The sequence below is a fragment of the Leucoraja erinacea genome, unplaced genomic scaffold (assembly GCF_028641065.1).
Source record: "Leucoraja erinacea ecotype New England unplaced genomic scaffold, Leri_hhj_1 Leri_463S, whole genome shotgun sequence".
Classification (NCBI taxonomy): domain Eukaryota; kingdom Metazoa; phylum Chordata; class Chondrichthyes; order Rajiformes; family Rajidae; genus Leucoraja; species Leucoraja erinaceus.
In genome coordinates this window covers 49,275-75,085 of record NW_026576364.1, presented here as the reverse complement: position 1 = coordinate 75,085, position 25,811 = coordinate 49,275, and the positions used below count along the sequence as shown (strand labels likewise).

General features: G+C 47.4%; 1 pseudogene; it reads right to left on the bottom strand.

Annotated features, from left to right (window-relative positions):
• Window positions 1–9,052: 9,052 nt before the first annotated feature.
• Window positions 9,053–25,811, bottom strand: part of LOC129693896 (NACHT, LRR and PYD domains-containing protein 3-like) — a 29,839-nt pseudogene continuing 13,080 nt past the window's right edge.

Genomic DNA, 25,811 nt, shown 5'->3' with positions numbered 1-25,811 from the left:
ACCTCCATTTTCTGATCATTTCCAAAGATTGCCGCAAAGCCTCCAATCCCCTCGTCCAAATATTAATATACAACGTGAAGAGTAGTGATCCCTGCGGAACTCCACTAGTCACTGGCAGCCAATCGGAAAAAGCCCCCTTTATCGCCACTTTGTCTTCAGCCATCCAGCCAACCTGCTATCCATGCTAGTGTCTGTAGATTGGCTATGGCATGTTGGCCAATCAGAATAATTAGTAGTCATAACCCCGCCAAGTGCATGCTTTATAGTGTAGGAACCCATTTATTATAGTCAGTAGTTGCAGCAGACTGATCGTACAATGTACTGCATATCTGATACCGGAATGACTATTAAAGATGCGGACACCTTCACCTGTGTGTGAGTCAGGTAATTACATGGTGTCAGAAAACTGGTTCTGACCCACTCCGTTTGTTTACCACAATTTATTATCTTTAGCCGTTTTATTTTGAAATTTTCGACGTTGTGGCCAACTCCTGTCAAAAACCGAGTCCCCTTGGGTTTGACTCTGACATAGCCGAGCGATGGTGCATGCTTGAACGTGAATATGCTCACTATATTCGCATTGTTCACCGGAATGACCCCGATGATCTGAAGGCATCGCTACTGCTCAATCTAGCAGGTCCAGAGGCAATGATTGGTGCAAACAACTTTGAGTTTGCCCCAGCAATCAACAACGCTAATGGCCAGGTCCTGGTGCCAGCAGAATCTATCGACAATCCAACCGTCTTACTCAGAAAGTTTAGAGTTCTGTGACCTGCCCTCGAATCATGTCCTTGAGAGAACAAGGTTTTTCGCCCGACAACAGCAGGTCGAGACCCTGTCGAACGCTTCATCAGTGACCTATGACATATGGCTACACGGTGCCACTTCGGTGAGTTGACTAATGAGTTAGTACATGACAAAATTGTGGGGGGAATGAGCGATCGCAAGCTAAGAGCTGAACTCCTTCGAAAGGCTGAATTGATTTTAGAGCAGGCCATTCACTCTTGTCACATGGCAGAGGTCGTGGCCCCGCTCGCAGACGTTGATCCTGCCAGCCCACAACATCAACACGTCAATCTTGCTAACTACTCTCCCCGCAATGTTTCAATTGTGCCTTGGAAAAGTTTGAATGTGCCTACCACCAGATGCCCCAACTGCAATTATTTCCACTGGTGGGTACCAGTTCTGCGTAGCCCATGAGAAAGTTTGTCACAACTTTCCTAGTGGCGGCGTTGCCTTGTTTGTCTTTTCTGTTTTCTCTTGCCCAGTTATTAGTTTATTTTGGTTTATTTAGTTGTGTATGTGGGGGGGGGGGGGGGGGGGGGGGGGGGGGGGGGGGGGTGTAACATGGTTTTGTAACTCTTCCTTCGGGGGGGGGGGATGCGACCTTTCTTGCCGTATCCTCCGTCTCCGTGTTCGTCTGCGCTGAGGCCTATCGCGGAGCTGGCGGCCTCCAACTGCAATTGATCTCGAGGCTGCGGAGTCAGAGCCAGGACTTACCAACGCGAGGCTGGCCGACTTCGGGGCTGTGGTTGCGGGGCGACCCAACTTCCGACCCGACTTTGTAGCCTCGGAGGCTCGGCCGCGGGCCAGTGGACAACATCATTGGGAGCTCGAGTTCTGTTTTCCGGAGCTCCCGCAACAACAGCTGCGTCCGCTGGACTGGGGGGCGGCAGCTTCGACCGCCCCGGGCCGCGGAGTTTGAACCGGCCCGTTTGCGGAGCACGGATTCAGCCGCGGGACTTACCTATCATCACCCGGCGGGCTCACAACATCGGAGGCTTGGATTGCCTCAGCGCAGAGGGAGAGCAAGGAGGGAAGAGACAATGACTTTGGGACTTAAACTGTGTTGAGTATTTGTTATTTATTCTATGTTATGACTGCAGGCTAAACCATTTTGTTGCACTGACAAGTGCAATGCCAATAAATTGAATCCAATCAAATCAACTGCAAGAAACTCCATCATTTTGCTACGTGTTGTCGGTCTCGTGGAAACGCTGCTTCAAGGACAAATCTGCACCCGCTTCAACAAGAACTATCTGATGCTAACACCCAAGAACACGACGATGCTTCCCACGGGAATGATTCTGATAAGACAGACAAGGACCCAGCAGTACTGTCTCTCCTACGATCCTCAGGCAAACTGCTGGACCCAGCAGTGACCATGGTGATAAACAACACGACCCTGACAGCCAAGGTGGACATTGGTGCCAAGGTCAGCATAATGTCACTTAGAGAGTTCAACAAGATCAGGAGCACGGAGCAAATGAAAAAGGACTCCTCCACGCTACATGCCTATAGACAATAGGTGCTGGAGTAGGCCATTTGGTCCTTCGAGCCAGCACCGCCATTCAATGTGATCATGGCTGATCATCCCCAATCAGTACCCCGTTCCTGCCTATGGTGGGGAAGTTTTGCACCCACTGGGGAAAGCCGATTTGAAACGCACTGCCAGTGAACAAACAAAAAACCTGATGTTTTATATCGTTCAACCTAACTGAAACCTTGCTTGGCATCAGTGCATGCCATGACCTAGGACTGGTCTATTTTGGACGTGCTGCCCACAAACTGTGTTTGACTGCTGTCCCAGTACAGTGACCTGTTCGCCAACAAACTTGGCAAGCTGCCCACGACATACAGAATCACAGTAGCACCAGTGGCTCGCGCACCCCACCGTGTGTTCCCCATGCCATGCGGGAAAGAATAAACACTGAACTAAAACGAATGGTCTCCTTTGGAACTATTGACGAGGTCAGCGAACCCTCTGACTGGGTCTCCACTATGGTTGTAACCACCAAGAAAAACAAAGAGTTGCGGGTTTGCATCAATCCCAGAGACCTAATACATAGCAATCAAATGCCCACATTACCCAATGAGAAGTGAGGATGTGGCTGCACAAATTGGAACTGCAACGGTATTCTCGGTCCGAGATACCAAAAGCTTTCTGGCAAATACCACTGGACCAGGCATCATCTGCACTAACAACTTTTGCCACACCATTTGGCCACTATAAATTTAAAGAATGCCCTTCGGCATCAACTCAGCCAGCGAAGTGGAACAGCTGTTTAACCATATTACAATTACAGCACGGAAACAGGCCATCTCGGTCCTACAGGTCCATGCCGAACAATTATTTTCCCTTAGTCCCACCATCCTGCACTCATACCATAACCCTCCATTCCCTTCTCATCCATATGCCTATCCAATTGATTTTTAAATGATACCATTGATCCTGCCTCCACCACTTCCACGGGAAGCTCATTCCACACCGCCACCACTCTCTGAGTAAAGAAGTTCCCCCTCATGTTACCCCTAAACTTCTGTCCCTTAATTCTGAAGTCATGTCCTCTTGTTTGAATCTTCCCTATTCTCAAAGGGAAAAGCTTGTCCACATCAACTCTGTCTATCCCTCTCATCATTTTAAAGACCTCTATCAAGTCCCCCCTTAACCTTCTGCGCTGCAGGGAATAAAGACCCAACTTATTCAACCTTTCTCTGTAACTTAGTTGTTGAAACCCAGGCAACATTCTAGTAAATCTCCTCTGTAATCTCTCTATTTTGTTGACATCCTTCCTATAATTGGGCGACCAAAATTGTACACCATACTCCAGATTTGGTCTCACCAATGCCTTGTACAATTTTAACATTACATCCCAGCTTCTATACTCAATGCTCTGATTTATAAAGGCCAGCATATCAAAAGCTTTCTTTACTACCCTATCTATATGAGATTCCACCTTCAAGGAACTATGCACGGTTATTCCCAGATCCCTCTGTTCAACTGCATTCTTCAATTCCCTACCATTTACCATGTACGTCCTATTTTGAATTGTGCTGCCAAGGTGCAGCACCTTACATTTATCAGCATTAAACTCCATCTGCCATCTTTCAGCCAATTCTTCCAAATGGCCTAAATCACTCTGTAGACTTTGGAAATCCTCTTCATTATCCACAACACCCCCTATCTTGGTATCATCTGCATACTTACTAATCCAATTTATCGCACCTTCATCCAGATCATTGATGTACATGACAAACAACAAAGGACCCAACACATATCCCAGAGGCACCCCACTAGTCACCTGCCTCCAACCCAATAAACAGCCATCCACCATTACCCTCTGGCGTCTCCCATTCAGCCACTGTTGAATCCATCTTGCTACTCCTGCATTTATACCCAACAGTTGAACCTTCTTAACCAACCTTCCATGAGGAACCTTGTCAAAGGCCGTACTAAAGTTCATATAGACAACATCCACTGCTTTACCCTCGTCAATTTCCCTAGTAACCTCTTCAAAAAATTCAAGAAGATTAGTCAAACATGACCTTCCAGGCACAAATCCATGTTGACTGATCCTAATCAGACCCTGTTTATCCAGATGCTAATATATATTATCTCTAAGTATCTTTTCCATTAATTTGCCCACCACTGAAGTCAAACTAACAGGTCTATAATTGCTAGGTTTACTCTTAGAACCCTTTTTAAACAATGGAACAACATGCGCAGTACGCCAATCCTCGGGGACTATTCCCGTTTCTAATGACATTTGAAATGGGAATTTCAAATGTCATTTGAAGAGGGAGTTAGATGTGGCCCTTGTGGCTAAGGGGATCAGGGGGTATGGAGAGAAGGCAGGTACGGGATACTGAGTTGGATGATCAGCCATGATCATATTGAATGGCGGTGCAGGTTCGAAGGGCCGAATGGCCTACTCCTGCACCTAATTTCTATGAAATATTTCTGTCATAACCCCGGCTATTTCTACACTAACTTCCCTCAATGTCCTAGGGAATATCCTGTCAGGACCTGGAGACTTATCCACTTTTATATTTTTCAAAAGTGTCAGTACTTCTTTTACTTTGAAACTCATAGTATCCATGGCTACTCTACTACTTTTCCATACCTCACATAATTCAATATCCTTCTCCTTGGTGAATACCGAAGAAAAGAAATTGTTCAATATCTCCCTTATCTCTTTTGGCTCTGCAGATAGCTGTCCACTCTGTCTCTCCAATGGACCAATTATATCTCTTGTTATCCTTTCGCTATTAATATAGCTGTATAAACCCTTTGGATTTACTTTCACCTTACTTGCCAAAGCAACCTCATATCTTCTTTTAGCTTTTCTAATTTCTTTCAAGATTCTTTTTACATTCCTTATACTCCTCAAGCACCTCATTTACTTCATGCTGCCTATAATTATTGTAGATCTCCCTCTTTTTCCGAACAAGATGTCCAATTTCCCTTGAAAACCAGGGCTCTTTCCAATTTTTACTGTTTCCTTTCAACCAAACAGGAACATAAAGATTCTGTACTCTTAAAATTTCCCCTTTAAATGTCTTCCATTTCTCTTCTACATCCTTCCCATAAAACAAAATGTCCCAGTTCACTCCTTTTAAATCATTTCGCATCTCATCAAAGTTAGCCTTTCTCCAATCAAAAATCTCAACCCTAGGTCCAGTTCTGACCCTCTCCATAATTATATTGAAACTAATGGTATTGTGATCACTGGACCCGGTGCTCCCCAACGCATACCTCCGCCACCTGTCCCGTCTCATTTCCTAACAGGAGGTCCAGCACTGCCCCTCCTCTAGTAGGTACCTCTATGTATTGCTGCAAAAAACTCCAAACCATCCAGCCCATTTACAGAATGTGTTTCCCAGTCAAGGTGTGGAAAGTTGAAATCTCCCACAATCACTACCTTGTGCTTACTACTAATATGTGCTATCTCCTTACATATTTGCTCTTCCAATTCTCGATCCCCATTTGGCGGTCTATAATACACCCCTATAAGTGTTGCTACACCTTTCCCATTTCCCAGTTCCACCCAAACAGCCTCCCTAGATGAGCCCTCCAATCTATCTTGCTAAAGCACTGCTGTAATATCTTCCCTGACAAGCAATGCAACACCTCCGCCTCTTGCCCCTCCAATTCTATCACACCTGAAGCAACAAAATCCTGGAATATTTAGTTTCCAATCACAGCCCTCCTGCAACCATGTTTCACTGATCGCCACAACATCATACTGCAGAATATCCATGAGCCATCATTGTCGATGATATCCTAGTCTACGGCTGTGATTTAGCCGAGCACGACGCAAACCTGAAGAAGATACTAAACGGTGCCAGACACATCAACCTTAAACTCAAACCTCTCAAGTGCAGATTCCGTGTTCCGGAAGTTACTTACGTCGGCCATGTGTTCACCAGCAACGGATTAAAACCTGATCCGTTAAAGACTGCAGCCATTTACGAACTGCCAGTTCGAACCAACATCACCAGTTTGCAACGGTTCCTCGGCACGGTGAACTATCTGGGCAATTTTATTCCCAACCTCAGCGACCTTTCTGGCCCCCAGCGACAACTGACCCACAAGGACACTGCATGGTCCTGGTACCCACAACAACAGAGTCTTCAAGATGCTCAAGTTCCAGCTAGCCAGCATTCTTTAACCTCAAGCTGCCGATCACCATCACCTACGATGCATCCCAGTACGGGCTATGCCTACAGACAACCACTGATGTTGATGTGATGCCCGTCTCCTACGCATCACGAACCCTAACAGACACTGGACGCTGTGCCCAAATTGAAAAGGAACTGCTTACCGTCGTCTTCGCTTGTTCAAAATTTAAAACTTCATTTTTGGCAAAACTTTCACTGTTGAGATTGACCAGCAACCACTAGTCACCCTCCTGAACAAGCCCATCCACTCTGCCCCGGCTCGTCTACAACGCATGATGATGCAGTTACAGCGTTTTGACTTCCGCATGGTATACAAGAAAGGTAAAGACATGCACATTGCAGACAAGCTCTCCAGAGCCCCGCACACTACCAGCGAACGTCACCCCATCAAACAAGACAAATTTTCAGTCTTGAAGGTCTCGTTCGAGCCCAGATCGTCTACGCCGCCTTGCCGAACACACATCTGCGGCCAAAACCGCAACTGCTAACTACCGTCATAAGGAATGGATGGCCCAACAGTCAAATACCCTGTTTGAAACACGACCATACTTCCTGGTTCGTGACGAACTAGTGCTACAGGACTGAATAATCGTCAAAGGCCATAAGGCAGTCATCCCTCCCACTCTACGGAGTGAGCACTATGATGCTATCCACAGAGGCCACCCCGCATGGAGGCTACTCTAAAACGGGTCCAGAACATGGTCTACTGGCCCGGGATGACATGGTACATACGGGAAAAGACCAAATTGTGCGCCATCTGCAACAGCCTGACACCACACCAGCAGAAGCAGCCCCTCCTGCCTCAGCCAGTTCCCTCCCTACCATGGTCTTCACTGGCCGCCGACATCTTTGAATGGCACGGGAAACATCACCTTGTTTTGGTGGACTCCTACTCAAGCTGGATCGAAATTGACCTACTCCCAACAATCACCTCCGACAGTGATCCAAAAACTATCAATCTACCTGTCCATGCATGGGGCACCCGTCTGCCTTCAAACTGACAATGGAAGTCAATTCACCAGTCAAAAGATCAAGAACTTTGCCAAACGGTGGAACTTTCATAGAAACAGAGAAAATAGGTGCAGGAGTAGGCCATTCGGCCCTTCGAGCCTGCACCGCCATTCAATATGATCATGGCTGATCATCCAACTCTGTATCCTGTACCTGCCTTCTCTCCATACCCCCTGATCCCTTTAGCCACAAGGGCCACATCTAACTCCCTCTTAAATATAGCCAATGAACTGGCCTCAACTACTTTCTGCGGGAGAGAATTCCACAGATTCACCACTCTGTGTGAAAAACATCACTGTGTTTCAACACATCACCAGCAGCCCAGAATACCCACAGACCAATGGACTTGCCGAGCTTGCTGTTCGGAGCACTAAACAACTCATGGAACGTTCCGACCTAGCAAAATCTGACGTCTACCTGGACCTACTCAACCTGCGGAACATTTCAAGGGATAGGGCTCTCAGCTCCCCTGCCCAGCGACTAATGTCTCACCAGACGCGTCCACCACTGCCTGTCTCCCAGCAACAGCTGCAGCAATAGGTCCTCCGTCCCACCGCGATACAAAAGCAAGTGCAGTTTAAACACGGCACACAAAAGCAGTTTTACGACAAGACCAGCAAACTGCTTAAACCACTAGTACAGGGACAAGTGGTAGGCCTAGAAACTGACAAAGGACATACAAAACTAGGGCACATTCCCATGGTCCCTCGAAGGAATCACGCTCCTACCTGGTCGAAGTGGATGGTGTCCTCTACAGACGCAACCGTCAACACCTCCTTCCAGTGAAGGATCCTTGTCCAGCACCTGCGGGTCCCGATGCCCCCGTTCATGTTTACACCGACGCCTGTTGCAGCCGTTCTGTCACCTGTTGCTACCAAGACCACACACTCCCCGCGTCGGTCTGCCCCTGCGTCTCCCATGGTAACCGTTGCCCCGGGCTCCCCTCGTTGGTCCACCCCCGGTTCCCCCATGGCGGCATTACCAACCCCAGTCCCCATCTGTTTGGAGGGAAAAGGTGATGAGGCATCCCCCTCCAGCGGGGGGCGGGGGGGAAGAAGCAGGAGGTGTTAGTAACCTAGACATCACCAAAGTTTATGTTTTGTAAACAACTTAAGACACAGGTGTGGAGTTTACATCATCTTTAATCATAAGGTATAGTGCAGTACAGTATGATGTTAGTTCATCGCTACTACTACTATAACTACGTAATGCAGGAAATGGATGTTAATATAACGTGTACAGTGGGGTTAATGAGTTAGTGATGCTACATTACTCTGTTTTGTTCACATGCAATAACCAATCTACAAGTTTAAACTATAATTAACTATTTACATTTGATTTACAGACGATACAGCAGTAACAGACATTGCTGTGTGAATGAACAGTTTGAACAATGTTGCTGTTGTCACCATCAATCCATAGCAGGAGCTGATAGTCACATCCAGGATCTTGCAGGTCCAGCTGCAATTCCCCCGTCCCCCACTGGGGGCAGCACCAGATACCCGGCATCAGCAACAGCGCCGCGTACCCGGGTCATGTGACAGCGGGCAGGGCAAGGAACCGTGGGGGGGGGGGGGGGGGGGGGGTGGTTTAAACCCGGAGTGTGGCTGTTTAAAGGGGAGGGCGGCCGTTTAAACCGACACAAAGCTGGGTGTCAGTGTGAACTGTGAAGAGGATGTTAGGAGGTTGCAGGGTGACCTGGACAGATGGAGTGAGTGGGCAGATGCGTGGCAGATGTAGTATTATATAGATAAATGTGAGGTTATCCACTTTGGCGGCAAAAAAAGGGGGGCAGATTATTATCTCAATAGGATTGGGTTAGATAAGGGGATGGTGCAGCGAGACCTGGGTGTCCTTGTACACCAGTCACTGAAAGTTGGTGCAGGTACAGCAGGCAGTGAAGAAAGCTAATGGAATGTTGGCCTTCATAACAAGAGGATTTCAGTGTAGGAGTAAAGAGGTTCTTCTGCAGTTGTATAGGGCTCTGGTGAGACCACATCTGGAGTATTGCGTACAGTTTTGGTCTCCTAATTTGAGGAAAGACATCCTTGTGATTGAGGCAGTGCAGCATAGGTTCACGAGATTGATCCTTGGGATGGCGGGACTATCATATGAGGAAAGATTGAAAAGACTAGGCTTGTATTCACTGGAATTCAGAAGGATGAAGGGATATCTTATAGAAACATATAAAATTATAAAAGGAATGGATAAGCTAGATGCAGGAAAAATGTTCCCAATGTTAGGCGAGTCCTGAACTAGGGGCCACAGTCTTAGAATAAAGGGGAGGTCATTTAAGACTGGGGTGAGAAAAAACTTTATCACCCAGAGAGTTGTGAATTTATGGAATTCCCTGCCACAGAGGGGAGTGGAGGCCAAATCACTGGATGGATTTAAGAGAGTTAGATGGATCTCAATGGGCTATTGGAGTCTAGGGATATGGGGAGAAGGCAGGCACGGGTTATTGATAGGGGACGATCAGCCATGATCACAATGAATGGCGGTGCTGGCTCGAAGGGCCGAATGGCCTCCTCCTGCACCTATTTTCTGTTTCTATTAAAGGGGAGGGCGGCTGTTTAAAGGAGAGGGTGGGGAATTGACCAACAATATTCAGGTCCCCAGGGCGGTGACAACATCAGGATTCAGGAACACGTTTCCTGCCTCTAGCATGTCCAAACCGTTAATAATTTACATGTTTCAATAAGATATCCTCTCATCTTTCTAAGTTCCAGAGTGTACAAGCCCAGCTGCTCCATTCTATCAGAATATGACAGTCCCGCCGTCCAGGGATTTAACCTGATGAACCTACGCTGCACTCCCTCAATAACAATTACCTTCCTCAAATTTGGAGACCAAAAGAGCGCACAATACGTTTGCACCCCGAGATGTTCACAGTTCCACAATCAGTCCGGGTCTGGGTTCCTGAAGCGACCTCAGTTCTTTCTTCCCGGTCGGGTTGAACTTATTCCCCCACAGCCTGAAACAAGTCCAGGAATAAAGAGGAAATAAACAGATGAAACAACAGTGTCAATAACAGGGACTGGGGTTGATATTTCAACAACATTTACAGAACAAAATCACAGGAGAAAGAAGCCCGCGGATCCCGATATTTTATCACATTAAACATTAACACAAATACTCACCAGATCCGCTCAAGTTTTGGGAGGGTCATTATGAGGCGGCGGAGGGCGGGGACAGATCGGTCTGTGAGGGAGTTGTGTGACAGCTCCAGCTCCGTCAATGAGGGCTTTGTCTTGAGAGCGGAGACGAGAACCTCGGCTCCAGAATCTGTGAGGCCGACACTGCCCAGCCTGGAGGTGAGAGAGTGAGAGGGTGAGGGACACAGAGAGACAGGAGACGGTGCAAATCCCCAGTGTTTATCAGTGACACAATTACTGATCATATTAATGTTCAGTGTCAGACACCCAGTGAGTGTAAACACAATCTCTCACAGTCTGGGACTTACTCCAGTATCTTTATTTTACAGCCCGGGTTCCTCAGAGCCTCAGACACCAGTTTCACTCCGGAGTCTCCCAGGTTGTTGTTTCCTAGTCTAAATACAAAAAGATAATAGACAATAGATAATAAGCAATAGACAATAGGCCATTCGAGCCAACACCGACATTCCCTGTGATCATGGGTGATCATCCACAATCAGGACCCTGTTCCTGCCTTCTCCCCGTATCCCTTGACTCCGCTATCTTTAAGAGCTCTATCTAACTCTCTATTGAAAGCCTCCAGAGAATCGGCCTCCACCACCCTCAGAGAAAAGTGTTTTCTAGTCTCTGTTTTAAATGGCTTACCTCCTATTCTTAAACTGTGACCCTGGTTCTGGTCTCTACCAACATTGGGAACATATTTCCTGCCTCTGCTGCGTCGAAACCCTTAATAATCTTATACGTTTCAATGAGATATCCTTTCATCCTTCTAAAACCCAGAGTGTACAAGCACCAGCCACTCCATTCTCTCAGCGTATGACAGTCCCGCCATCCCTGGAATTAACCTTGTAAACCTACACTGCACTCCCTCAATAACAAGAATGTCCTTCCTCAAAGTTGGAGCCAAAACTGCACACAATACTCCAGCTGTGGTCTCACTAGGGCCCTATACAACTGCAGAAGGATCTCTTTGCTCCTATACTCAACACCTCTTGTAATGAAGGCCAACAAGCCATTCACTCTGTTCACTGCCTGCTGTACCTGCATGCTTACTGTCAGTGACTGATGAACAAGGACCCCCAGATCCCGTTGTCCCTTTTCCCAACTTGACACCATTTAGATTGTAATCAGCCTTACTATTTTTGCTACCAAAGTGGATAACCTCACATTAATCCCGCGGTCCCAGCACCGAGCCTTGCGGTACCCCACTAGTCACTGCCTGCCGTTCTGAAAGGGACCTGATAATCCCTACTCTTTGTTTCCTGTCTGCCAACCTACTTTCTATCCATGTCAGCACCCTACCCCCAATACCATGTGCTCTAGTTTTGCCCACTAATCTATGTGGGACCTTCTCAAATGCTTTCTGAAAGTCCAGGTACACATCCACTGGCTCACCCTTTTCATTTTCCTAGTTACATCCTCAAAAAATTCCAGAAAATTAGTTAACTATGATTTCCCCTTCATAAATCCACGCTGACTCGGACCGATCCTGTTACTGCTATCCAAATGTTCGGCTATCTCATATTTTATGATGGGATTTATCAGCCTTCAGTCTACCCAACACCATTTCCTGCCTAATGTGGATTTCCTTCAGTTTGTCCGTCACCCCAGATCCTCTGGCCACTACTATATCAGGAAGATTGTTTGTGTCCTCCTTAGTGAAAGATCCAAAGTACCTGTTCAACTCATCTGCCATTTCCTTGTTCCCCATATTACCATACACCTCTTTCGGTCTTCAAGTGTCCATCTTTGGTCTTAATTTTTTTTTCCTCTTCACATACCTAAAGAAGCTTTTACTGTCCTGCTTTATATTCTTGGCTAGCTTACCTTCGTACCTCATCTTTTTTCCCCGCATTGTCTTTTTAGTTATCTTCTGTTCTTTAAACATCACCCTATCCTCTCGCTTCCCACTCATCTTTGCTACTTTGTATTTCTGTGCTTTAATTTTTATACTGTCCCTGGTGTCCCTTGTCAGCCATGGTCGTCCCTTACTCCCCTTGGAATCTTTCTTCCTCTTTGGAATGAACTGATCCTGCACCTTCTGTATTATTCCCAGAAATACCTGCCATTGCTGTTCCACTGTCATCCCTGCTAATGTATCTTTCCAGTCAACTTTGGCCAGCTCCTCCCTCATGGCCCCATAGTCCCCTTTATTCAACTGTAACGCTGACACCTCCGATCTATCTTCTCCCTCTCCAAGTATAGATTAAACCTGACCATGTTATGGTCACTGCCTCCTAATGGCTCATTAACCTTGAGGTCCTTTATCAAATCCGGTTCATTACACAACACTAAATCCAGAATTGCCTTGTCCCTGGTAGGCTCCAATATAATCTGCTCTAAGAATCTATCACGGAGGCACTCCACAAACTCCCTTTCTTGGGGTCCAGTATCAACCTGATTTTCCCAGTCTACCTGCATGTTGAAATCTCCTATAACAACCACAGCATTACTTTTACTCCATGCCAATTTTAACTTTTGATTTCTCATTTTACAGCCCTCTGTCCAGGCTACAGTTTGGGGGTCCTGTAGATTATTCCCATTAGGGTCTTTTTACCCTTACAATTTCTTAGTTCTATCCATACTGACTCCACATCTCCTGACTCTATTTCACACATCGCAAGGGACTGAATTTCATTTCTCACCAACAGGGCAATCCCACCCCCTCTGCCCACCTGTCTGTCTTTTCTATAGGACGTATACCCTTGAATATTCAGATTCCCAACCCTGGCCCTCTTACAGCCATGTCTCTGTAATTCCCACAAGATCATACTTGCCAATTTCTAACTGATCCTCAAGCTCGTCCACTTTATTTCTTATCCTTTACGCATTCATATACAACACCTTGAACTCGATATTCACCTCCTCTCTCATACCTGTCACGATTGGCCTGGACCGTACTCTCTTATCCCTCCTCAAACTTTCCTTCCCATTAATTTGATAGTCCTTTGTTCCTTTTCCTGTGCTCACTTCCCCTTTAACTCCAGAGTTAAGACAGCAAAAAACAAACTGATACAAACCCGGGGCAGAGATAACAAAACTGATATTTCTGGAAGCCTCAACAAATTATTGAATGCATCTCTGTGGTTGGAGTGTTTGGTGAATTTCACCACTTATTTTCATTCCCTGATAATTGAGAAAAGTATCCCATGCTGAGAACAGCTGCAACACTTCTGACCCAGTGGTGACGGAGTCAACCACCGGCGATCCAGGGGAGAGATGGGGGGAGTCGGCCACCGGTGACCCGGGGGGGAGTGTAGCTGAGTAGACCACCAGCGACCCTGGGGAGGAGAGGGCGGAGTTGACCAACGGCAACCGGGGGAGGAGAGGACAGTCGACCACCACCAAATCGAAGGAATGTAACATAGGAGGGGTGCTGTGCACAGTGACAACCGGCCCCATGGAAGGGGTGCTGGATGGAAGAACAAAATAGTGAAACAATTATACAGCTCAGTGTTAGCATCAAACGGACAGTTACCCCAAGTGCTGACACTTGTGCAGAGCAGGTCCCAGCCGCTTGAGGCCTTCACACTGAATGCGGCAGTTCCCCAGATCGAGATGTTTGATTGTATCACAGGGCCCGATGACATGAGACAGGACCGCACAGTCAATCGGGGTCAGTCCCAGTCCACTAAATGAAAGTGTTTCCACAGATCCCAGTGTCTCCTTAGCCAGTGCAGGATTCTGAGACTCAAACAGGTAGTGCAGCGTGTTCAGGAGCCTCCTTTTACCAAGCATACTCCCTGCATTTCTAATCTGACGTTTAACCTCCTCCTTCACCCAGTCAATCACTCGGCAGGTTGTTTCATTAGGAAATGGACCCAGAAACTCCTCCAGGACCCGAGCTGCCCGTGGGGAGGAGAGACCAGCGACAAAACGGAGAAATACTTCAAATCGCCCGTCTGTCGTGCTGTGGGCTTCAGACAGGCGTTTCACGATATTCCTGGGATCTACAGTCAGGAATTGTGCGAGTGCGGCTACAAACTCTTGGATGGTGAGGTGCGGGAAGGTGTACACCACGCTCCGGGCTGAATCCTCTCTCTCCAAAAGTTCCATCAGGAACCCGGACAGGAACTGGGAAGGCTGCAGATTGTATTTGATCAAATCTCCATCTGTGAACACAATGTTCTTCTCGGCCACTCCAGTGAAGGCCATCTGACCAACCTTCAGTAACACCTCACGGAGGCTCTCAATCTCACGGCCGTGGTTTTTCAGGATGTTGTAAATAAAGCAGCAATATAGTTGTGTGATGGTCTTGGGAACTCGCTGCGGGTCCCGGTGTGTTTGTGTGAAGAAGGGGCCCAGTGTCAGGCCGAGGATCCAGCAGTAGGAGGGGTTGTAGCTCATGGTGTACAGGATCTCGTTCTCCTTCACATGTTTGTAAACAGCTGCTGCCACCGACTGATCTTCAAAATACCTGGTGAAATATTCCTTCCGTTCCTCACCATCAAATCCCAGGATTTCAGCCCGGATACGGATCTCTGCCTTTTCCAGTAAATGTAACGCAGTGGGGCGGGTGGTCACTAGCACTGAACACCCTGGGAGCAGCTTGTGCTGGATTAAACTGTACACAATGTCAGACACTTCACACCACTGCTCGGGATCTGGGCACTGGTGCTTAGGTTCTGTATCTCTCCGACTGTCAGCAAAATCGATTCCACCCTTGAATTCATCCAGACCGTCGAATATAAACAGCAATCCCTCTGGGTTCTTCCAGACCTCCCCCAGGATATTCCCAAAGTAAGGATATTGCTCCAGAATCAGCTCCTTCAGGGTTACTCTGTCTTTAATCATGTTCAAATCCCTGAATTTGAAACTGAAGACAAACTGGAATTGTTGGTATATTTTCCCTGTGGCCCAGTCATGAACAATCTTCTGCACCATTGTTGTTTTCCCGATCCCCGGAACTCCGGCCGCTGCTGCTGAACTCCCAGATCCGGATTTACTTCGGGAAAAGCTGCTGTGTGGAACAATTGATCAGTCCTGATTTTTTCCAGTTTTCCCCGTAGACATTCCTCTCTCCACTCTTCATGGTCCCGGCCTCTTGCCAGCAGCTCATGTTCCACCAGTGTCCGATCTCGAACAGTGGAGATGATTGTGAGCTCAGCGTATCGATCAAGCAGCTGGTAAACCTTAACCTTCTCATTCATCAGGATGGTGTTCACACTCAGCGTTTCAGTCTGTGCTCGCAGAGTCTCCTTGTGTTTCTGTTGAACATCTTGCACGGGAACAGGCAGATAATGGACACAATGTTAGATGGCTCAACTCAAAACTCAACATTCAAGAATACAAGAACGAGTTCAATGCCCTTCAGTTAAATCAATTCACTGATGGATTTCCGTGGAGTGAGGTAAACCTGGTCACAGACACAGGAGATGACAATGAGCCAAGGCTGAGCAAATCACCAGCCAAGCAGATTGTGAAAGTGAGACCATTCCCCGGACAGTTTACTAGTCCCTGCGTGGTTCTATAGTTGATTCTCCTGTGGCAAACACAGCTTGCATTTATTTTGGGTTTGAATTTGGGTTTGGGTTTGGGATTGAAGGTAGGCATGCAGGTGCAGCAGGCAGTAAAGAAAGCGAATGGTATGTTAGCTTTCATTGCAAAAGGATTTGAGTATAGGAGCAGAGAGGTCTCTACTGCAGTTGTACAGGGTCTTGGTGAGACCACACCTGGAGTATTGCGTACAGTTTTGGTCTCCAAATCTGAGGAAGGACATTATTGCCATAGAGGGAGTGCAGAGACGGTTCACCAGACTGATTCCTGGGATGTCAGGACTGTCTTATGAAGAAAGACTGGATAGACTTGGTTTATACTCTCTAGAATTTAGAACAGGGGATCTTATAGAAACTTACAAAATTCTTAAGGGGTTGGACAGGCTAGATGCAGGAAGATGTTTCAGAGTTTGGGGAAGTCCAGGACAGGGGGTCACAGCTTAAGGATAACGGGGAAATCCTTTAAAACCGAGATGAGAAGAACTTTTTTTCACACAGAGAGTGGTGAATCTCTGGAACTCTCTGCCACAGAGGGTAGTTGAGGCCACTTCATTGGCTATATTTAAGAGGGAGTTAGATGTGGCCCTTGTGGCTAAGGGGATCAGGGGGTATGGAGAGAAGGCAGGTACGGGATACTGAGTTGGATGATCAGCCATGATCATATTGAATGGCGGTGCAGGCTCGAAGGGCCGAATGGCCTACTCCTGCACCTAATTTCTATGTTTCTATGAACACAGACTTTGAAGAACTCAGTGTTGATCTGCTGGGCACAGATTTCACAGTAAAGGGCATTGGGTGTTCTGTCAGAGGGGCAACTGGAGGGAAATACCCAACAGCTCAGGCAGCAAAGGGGGGGGGGGGGGGGGGGGGGGGGGGGGGGGGGAGGGTGTGAGGGGGAGGAGAGAGGGAGACGGAGGGATGCAGGGGGGACGGGGGAGGGGAGGGGTGTACGGGGAGAGGGAATGGGACATGGAGGAGAGGGGAGAGGCAAAGAGAGGTGAGGAGGAAGAGATTGGGAGTTGGGGAAGGGGGAGGGTGAGAGAGAGAGAGAGAGCGGGAGGAGAGACGAAGAGGGGGGAGAGGAGAGGAAGGGCAGCAGAGAGAGAGGAGGAGAGAAGAGATGGAGAAGGAGAGAGAGGGAAGAAGGAAAGATGGGAGAGAGAGAGGGAGGGGGGGAAGGTGAGGGGGGGGGGTGGGAATGGAAGGGAAAGGTGATGCTGATCATTGAAACATATTGTGATCAATGTTGAGTCCAGAATGTTGACACGCATTGTACTGGGACATGAGGTACTAATCAGTGATTCAAGCACGGTTTATGTGGTTACACAATGAGTCATGATGTTGTCAGGAGGGTGTGGAGTTACACAGTGTGTCAGGACACATCCAGGAGTGTGTGGGGTTACACAGTGTGTCAGGATGTTGCCAGGAGTGTGTGGGGTTACACAGTGTGTCAGGACACATCCAGGAGTGTGTGGGGTTACACAGTGTGTGTGTCAGGAGTGTGTGGGGTTACACAGTGTGTCCAGGAGTGTGTGGGGTTACACAGTGTGTCAGGACACATCCAGGAGTGTGTGGGGTTACACAGTGTGTCAGGATGTTGCCAGGAGTGTGTGGGGTTACACAGTGTGTCAGGACACATCCAGGAGTGTGTGGGGTTACACAGTGTGTCAGGACACATCCAGGAGTGTGTGGGGTTACACAGTGTGTCAGGATGTTGCCAGGAGTGTGTGGGGTTACACAGTGTGTCAGGACCCATCTAGGAGTGTGTGGGGTTACACAGTGTGTCAGGACACATCCAGGAGTGTGTGGGGTTACACAGTGTGTCAGGACTATATCCAGGAGTGTGTGGGTGTTTGGCACTTTGGCCTGCTTCAGTCAGAGTACTGGGTAAAGCAGTAGAGAGGTCATGTTGCAGTTGTACAAGATGTTGGTGAAGTCACATTTACAATATTGTGTTCAGTTCTGGGCACCGTGTTACAGGAAAGATATTGTCAAACTTGAAAGGGTTCAGAAAAGATTGACGAGGATGTTGTCAGGACTAGAGGGTGTGAGCTACAGGGAGAAGTTGAGTAGGCTGGGTCTCTATTCCATGGAGAGCAGGAGGATGACGGTTGATCTTATAGAGGTGTACAAAATCATGAGAGAAATAGATCGGGTAGATGCACAGACTCCTACTCAGAGTAGAGGAATCGAGGACCAGAGGACATGGGTTCAAGGTGAAGGGAAAAGATTTAGTAGGAATCCGTGAGGTCACTTTTTCCACATAAAGGGTGGTGGGTTTATGGACCAAGCTGCCACAGGAGGTAGTTGAGGCTGGGAATATCCCAAAATTTAAGAAACAGTTGGACAGGTACACGGGCAGGAGAGGTTTGGAGGGTTATGGACCAAGCACAGGCAGGTGGGACTAGTGTCGCTGGGTCATTGTTGACCGCGGTGGGCAAGTTGGGCTGAAGGGCCTGTTTCCACACTGTATTACTCTATGACTCTACGAGTGTATGGAGTTACAGTGTGCCGGGACCCTACCAGGAGTGTGTGGGGCTCGCCAGTGTGCCGGGACCCTACCAGGAGTGTGTGGGGTTTCTTAGTGTGTCGGGACCCTACCAGGAGTGTGTGGGGCTCGCCAGTTGGTGGGGTGGGTGCTTTCTGTTGCACTAGTATGGGTGTTGTGGGCCAAAGGTATTGGTTTCCAGAGGGCTAGTATAGACATTGTGGGCCGAATGGATTCTTGGGCTTGCAGCCAACTGTTGCAATGATTTTAAAAAGCCAAGGCAAGGCAAACAATTGGGCTGCAGCCACCTGACAACCAAAATTCATTTTGTGAACACAAACTTTTTAAAAATGCGAGGCAAACAATTGGGCAGCAGCATCGAGGGGGCTCATCGTGAAGTAGATGTGCGTTCAGTGTTATTCACAGCTCAGAGAGCTGTGACCCTCTTGCTTCCTGGTTCTTGCAGAGACTGAGTGAGGGACTACACTTCCAGGTTTTAGTCCCGCCACCCTGCTGCCAGCGAGGGCAGCTGAGAGAATTGCGAATTTTATTAAAACATTAATATCTCTGATTTTTCATCGATGGGAAAAATCCTCCGGTCACGGAAGGTGGAGGGGGGGCTCTGAGCGAGGTGGCCAAAAATGATGGCCGTAGGTGGCGGCGTTCTCTCGGAAATTGCAGCACAATGGGCCAAAAGCAGTCAAGATCCAACAGCAAAAGTATTTGAGTATAAGAGCAGGGAGGTTCTGAGCAAAAGGATTTGAGTGTAAGAGCAGGGACAGGGATAGTTCATTGGCTATATTTAAGAGGGAGTTAGATGTGGCCCTTGTGGCTAAAGTAGGCCATTCGGCCCTTCGAGCCAGCACCACCACTCACTGTGATCATGGCTGATCATCCCCAATCAGTACCCCGTTCCTGCCTTCTCCCCATATCCCCTGACTCCGCTATCTTTAAGAGCTCTATTTAACTTTCTCTTGAAAGCATCCAGAGAACCGGCCTCCACCGCCCTCTGGGGCAGAGAATTCCACAGACTCACAACTCTCTGTGAGAAAAAGTCGAGGTACAGTGAAGTGGATGATCAGCCCTGATCACATTGACAATAGACAATAGGTGCAGGAGTAGAGGCCATTCGGCCCTCCGCCATTCAATGTGATCATGGCTGATCATCCCCAATCAGTTCCCCGGTCCTGCCTTCTCCCCATATCCCCCGACTCCGCTATCTTTAGGAGCCCCTGTCTAGCTCTCTCTTGAAAGCATCCAGAGCTGAATGAGGTGAAGGCAGGAACGGGGTACTGAATGTGGATGATCAGCCATGATCACATCGAATGGCGGTGCTGGCTCGAAGGGCCGTGTATATGGCCCACTCCTGCACCTATTGTGTGTTGCCTCTCTGTGTGTGGGCTCCTCTGACCGCCTCGTCTCTCTTCACGCAGCTGAACGGGAAGAACCGCGAGTGCGTGTTCGTGGAGGAGGTGCTGGAGAACAACTACACCGCCCTGATGTCAGCCAAGTACAAGGGCTGGTACCTGGGTTCACCAGGAAGGGGCGCCCCAGGAAGGGCTCCAAGACGGAGCAGAACCTGAGGGAGGTGCACTTCATGAAGAGGCTACCCAAGGACAAGGAAGACCACCACAAGCCTTTCAAGTTCACCACGGTGATGAAAAGAACTCGCAGGACCCGTCACCAGAGGCGAGGCAGAGGCTGAGGGAACCTCTGCCGACCAGCCACCATTGACTGTCTTGGGATAAATATTTGTGTTTGTTTTTTTTTGTTTTTTTAAATCAAAACCTAAAGATGCTTTATTTTTATACTTGTGGAAAGGACTGTTCTCAGCTGACCTCTATTTAAAGGGTAACTGGGCGTGTTTGTGTGTGCGTGTGTGGGTGTGTGAGCGTGTGAGCGTGTGTTTCCGTCTGCGTCCAGGTTATTTATAAGATGGACTATTTTGCCACAGGGTCAATAGGGTCTTCGAGCCAGCACCGCCTTTCAATGTGATCATGGCCGACCGACCCCAATTTCGCATTCACTCCCTACACATCAACAGCAATTTAGACTATAAACAATAGGTGCAGGAGTAGGCCATTCGGCCCTTCGAGCCAGCACCGCCATTCAATGTGATTAAACGGGTCCTTTTCACAATGGCAGGCAGTGGGGTACCACAAGGCTCAGTGCTGGGACCCCAGCTATTTACAATATATATTAATGATCTGGATGAGGGAATTGAAGGCAACATCTCCAAGTTTGCGGATGACACTAAGCTGGGGGGCAGTGTTAGCTGTGAGGAGGATGCTAGGAGACTGCAGGGTGACTTGGATAGGCTGGGTGAGTGGGCAAATGTTTGGCAGATGCAGTATAATGTGGATAAATGTGAGGTTATCCAATTTGGTGGCAAAAACAGGAAAGCAGACTATTATCTAAATGGTGGCCGATTAGGAAAAGGGGTGATGCAACAAGACCTGGGTGTCATGGTACACCAGTCATTGAAAGTAGGCATGCAGGTGCAGCAGGCAGTGAAGAAAGCGAATGGTATGTTAGCTTTCATAGCAAAGGGATTTGAGTATAGGAGCAGGAAGGTTCTACTGCAGTTGTACAGGGTCTTGGTGAGACCAAACCTGGAGTATTGCGTACAGTTTTTGGTCTCCTAATTTGAGGAAAGACATTCTTGCCATAGAGGGAGTACAGAGAAGGTTCACCAGACTGATTCCTGGGATGGCAGGACTTTAATATGAAGAAAGACTGGATAGACTCGGCTTGTACACGCTAGAATTTAGAAGATTGAGGGGGGATCTTATAGAAACTTACAAAATTCTTAAGGGTCTGAAGAAGGGTTTCGGCCCGAAACGTTGACTATTTCCTTCGCTCCATAGATGCTGCTGCACCCGCTGAGTTTCTCCAGCTTTTTTTGTGTAACCCAAAATTCTTAAGGGGTTGGACAGGCTAGATGCAGCAAGATTGTTCCCGATGTTGGGGAAGTCCAGAACTAGGGGTCACAGTTTAACGATAAGAGGGCAGTCTTTTAGGACCGAGATGAGAAAATGATTTTTTACACAGAGTGGTGAATCTGTGGAATTCTCTGCCACAGAAGGTAGTTGAGGCAATTCATTGGCTATATTTAAGAGGGAGTTAGATGTGGCCCTTGTGGCTAAAGGGATCAGGGGGTAAGGAGAGAAGGCAGGTACAGGATACCGAGTTGGATGATCAGCCATGATCATATTTAAATGGCGCTGCAGGCTCGAAGGGCCGAATGCCCAACTCCTGCACCTATTTTCTATGTTTCTATGAGAGAAGGCAGGAATGGGATACTGAGTTGGATGATCAGCCATGATCATATCGAACGGCGGTGCAGTCTGAAGGGCCGAATGGCCTACTCCTGCACCTATTTTCTATGTTTCTATTTAGTAATATAGATTCTTTCAACTCTATGTTGTGTTCTTTACTTTTACTGTATGGCTGTATGGTGAATACATTTCACTGTGCCAACTGGCACATGTGACAAATAAATGGATCTTGTATCTACCAAGTAATTGGTGTGAACTGCACATTTCAACACTCACCTTCCATATGAGAGGGTAATTCAGATAAACCTGTGATGATCTTCATGTATTCTTGTGGATCAGGACCTGTTCAAATCAACAAGCATTCATTATACCAGACTTGAATAACATTGTTAACTCGAGTGTTTCAATGTGATATTCAGTTCAGTGTCTTGATTTACCGTACCGAGTTCCTGGATTTCTCTCAGTATATTGTCCAGCTTTGGTAATTCATTCTGCATTTTCACAAAGGATTCCCACATCACCCGCCGGGCCCGGTTACCCTTCGCCATCACCAGACTCAGGAAGAGTGTGGAACTGTCTCTGCGGTTTCCATTTACCACGAGCTCAGCGACACTCTGAAGAACAACAATGAATATGTGGAGATGTGACTGAGACAATGCTAATGGGGAGGGAATTAGCTGTTCAGTGATGGGATATTCTGCTAGTTTTGAGCATAGTGACTTTTCATACACCCATGACACTGCGCTGACAAACTGTGTACTCCCAGAGTCCTGACAGTGGGAAACTCACTTCACACCTGGCAGTGTCCAAGAACACAGCAGAGTACAGCACGGGAACAGGCCATTCAGGCCAATGGTGGCTGTGTTGAAATTGATGTGACATTAATCCAATTCCTTTTGGCCTCACATGGACTGTATCCCACTGGAAATGGATGTGTCCAGTCCAGCCTGCATTTCATCCTGCTCTGCATTTTGAAACTGTTATGTTCATTTATTTACATTCTTACCCTTGCTGACCCCGCATTCACTCATTGATCAGATAACTTTATTTCAATACCTACCTCAGTTCTACCCGATCAAAGACATCCCTCTCTTGTACACTTCCTGCAGCTCATCACCTTTCACATCACATTAACGCGGCTTCTCTTTCCACAGATGCGTAAATAACTGACGTTTGTTTATATTGTAGATTTTTAGCAAATGTACATTAGGTTATTGTATTTGTCAATTGAATGATAAGCGAACAGTTCAATGTCTTAGAATAATTCAGCAGGTCTGACAGCATCTCCGTAAACAGTTATTTTGCGCAGCACATTGTGTTTTTATTTGTAAACCAGCATCTGCAGTTCCTTGTGCTTCTGCCCAATGTCCTCTGTGGTTTAGTGAACTGAACTAAATGTGACCAATGAAACTTGAAACGGATTGTCGTTTTTGATTCAGGTTTACGAGTTTACTGCCCCCTGACCGTTGTGCTAAGATGCATGTGTAGGGAGAACAGCTGGATCAGAATGGACATTTCTCAGAAATCCCCAGGTCACAGGTTGTATTCCTGATACCAGATCTACAGGACACAAACTGATCAGAGATCAGTGCCTCCATTGCACTGTTCAACCCAGGGAGTGCGAGGTGAGTGTGACTGATATTGGTCACTCTACCCCCCTCGGTGGCATTAGTTCTGTGACAGGAAACAGAAGTCACCGTGATCCTTCCACTTACCCCGTGTTCTTGTTCACTTAAATATCCCTGAGGCCTCATCATGAGGCTGAGACGTTCAACCCCTTCTTCAATTGCCTGTTTCAGTCTCTCCCGATAGAATTTTGTCAGTTGGAACAATTGGTAGTCGTCCCATTGTGTCAGGAGCTCTGAGTATTGACGCCTTAGATCTGTGTATTCAAAGAGAGAAACTAAACACCATCTGAATCAGTAGCCTTGGCTCCCGCTACTACAACAACAACCCTCATCCTGACTGCTCCTGCCCCCTAATTAGAATGATCCAAACAGAATATCAGAATAAGACAATGTGCTGGAGGAACTCAGTGGGTCAACCATCATCTCTGGAGAACATGGATAGGTGACATTTCAAGTCTGGACCTTTCTTCAGGCTGATTGTGGTGGCCGTGAGTGTGGAGAAATGTGGACAAGAGGAAGGACAGGTCAAAGCCTGGTAAGTAAGGTGGATACAGGTGAGGGGAGTTTTTGATAGGTTGATAATTGGAGAAAGACCAGAGATGAAAAGACAGGTGTGAAATAAAAGGAAATAAGAGTTGCAAATTGTGAAGCGAGATGAATTAATGTATGTGGAAAGGGAGAGGGGAGAAATCTGCACGAGCAGTGGAAAATGGTTAACAAACGGAAAAAGCGTATGTGTTCGGCAAAACAGTTGTAACTATACTCTCTCCCAATTCCCATTGTAACTCTCAACATTCTCTGACCTTGGACACATGCTCACTGGAGGAACAGCATCTCAAATTCCGCTTGGCTAGCCTACAATCCAATGGTATGAACACTGAATTCTCCAATTTTAAGTAACAATAATCCCTTCATCTAAATCATTGATTGGGGATGATCAGCCATGATCACATTGAATGGCGTTGCTGGCTCGAAGGGCCGAATGGCCTATTCCTGTACCTATTGTCTTTCAACTACTGCCTGCAGATGTTAACATCCTCTCTTTCTCAGTCCCTTCCTTAATCACCTATCCTTCTGAAATGTGGACCGTATTAGATGCAAACCAGATATCAAGACAACATTTATAACGTGAAGAATTCTGCAACACACCTGTGTCTGTCCTTGTTGTTGAGGTCACTGAAACCACAGCCCTGTTTCCAACTTCAGCCGTGGTATGGATAGGTGTTACCATATTCTGTTGCTCTGCAGTAAACCAAATAACAATAGTGGGATTAGACAATGCTAAATAAAGAAGGAAAAGATTTCCAAGTGACCCGTGAACCACTATCAATCTCCCGCTGTTGTGGGTGGGAGCGGGTAGGTTTTGGGAGAGGGGCAGGGGGTGGAATGTCCAAGCACTTAATAATCTTATGTTTCAAAAAGATATCCTCTCATCCTTCTAAACTCCAGAGTATACAAGCCCAGCCGCTCCAATCTCTCAGCATATGACAGTTCCGCCATCCCGGGAATTAACCTTGCAAACCTACGCTGCACTCCCTCAATAGCAAGAATGTCCTTCCTCAAGTTTGGAGACCAAAACTGCACACATAACTCCAGGAGTGGTCTCACTAGGGCCCAGTACAACTGCAGGAGGACGTCTTTGCTCCTATACTCAACTCCTCTTGTTGTGAAGGCCAACGTGCCATTTGCTTTCTTCACTGCCTGCTGTACCTGCATGCTAACTTTCAGTCACCGATGAACAAGGACCCGCAGATCCCTTTTCCCAACTTGAGGCCATTTAGATAATAATCTTCTTTCTGTTTTTAATACCAAAGTGGATATCCTCGCACTTATCCACATTAAACTGCATCTGCTATGCGTCTGCCCACTCACCCAACCTGTCCAAGTCACCCTGCATTCTCAAGCATCATCCTCACAGTTCACACTGCCACCCAGCTTTGTGTCACTTGCAAATTTGCTAAAGTTACTTGTAATCCCTTCATCTAATGTGGGCCATCATACATCCACGGCCCTCAGCCTCAGTACCGGCTCTCCACAGGGCTGCGTACTGAGCCCCCTGCTCTACACCATCTACACACATGACTGCACCCCCGCCCACCACAGCAACACCATTGTCAAATTTGCGGATGACACTACGGTGGTGGGACTCATCTCGGGGGGGGACGAGTACGCCTACCGGGATGAGGTGGAGCAGCTGACAGTGTGGTGTGAAGAAAATAACCTGCTCCTCAACACCTTAAAGACAAAGGAAGTAATAATAGACTTCAGGAAGAACAAAACAGACATGGTACCAT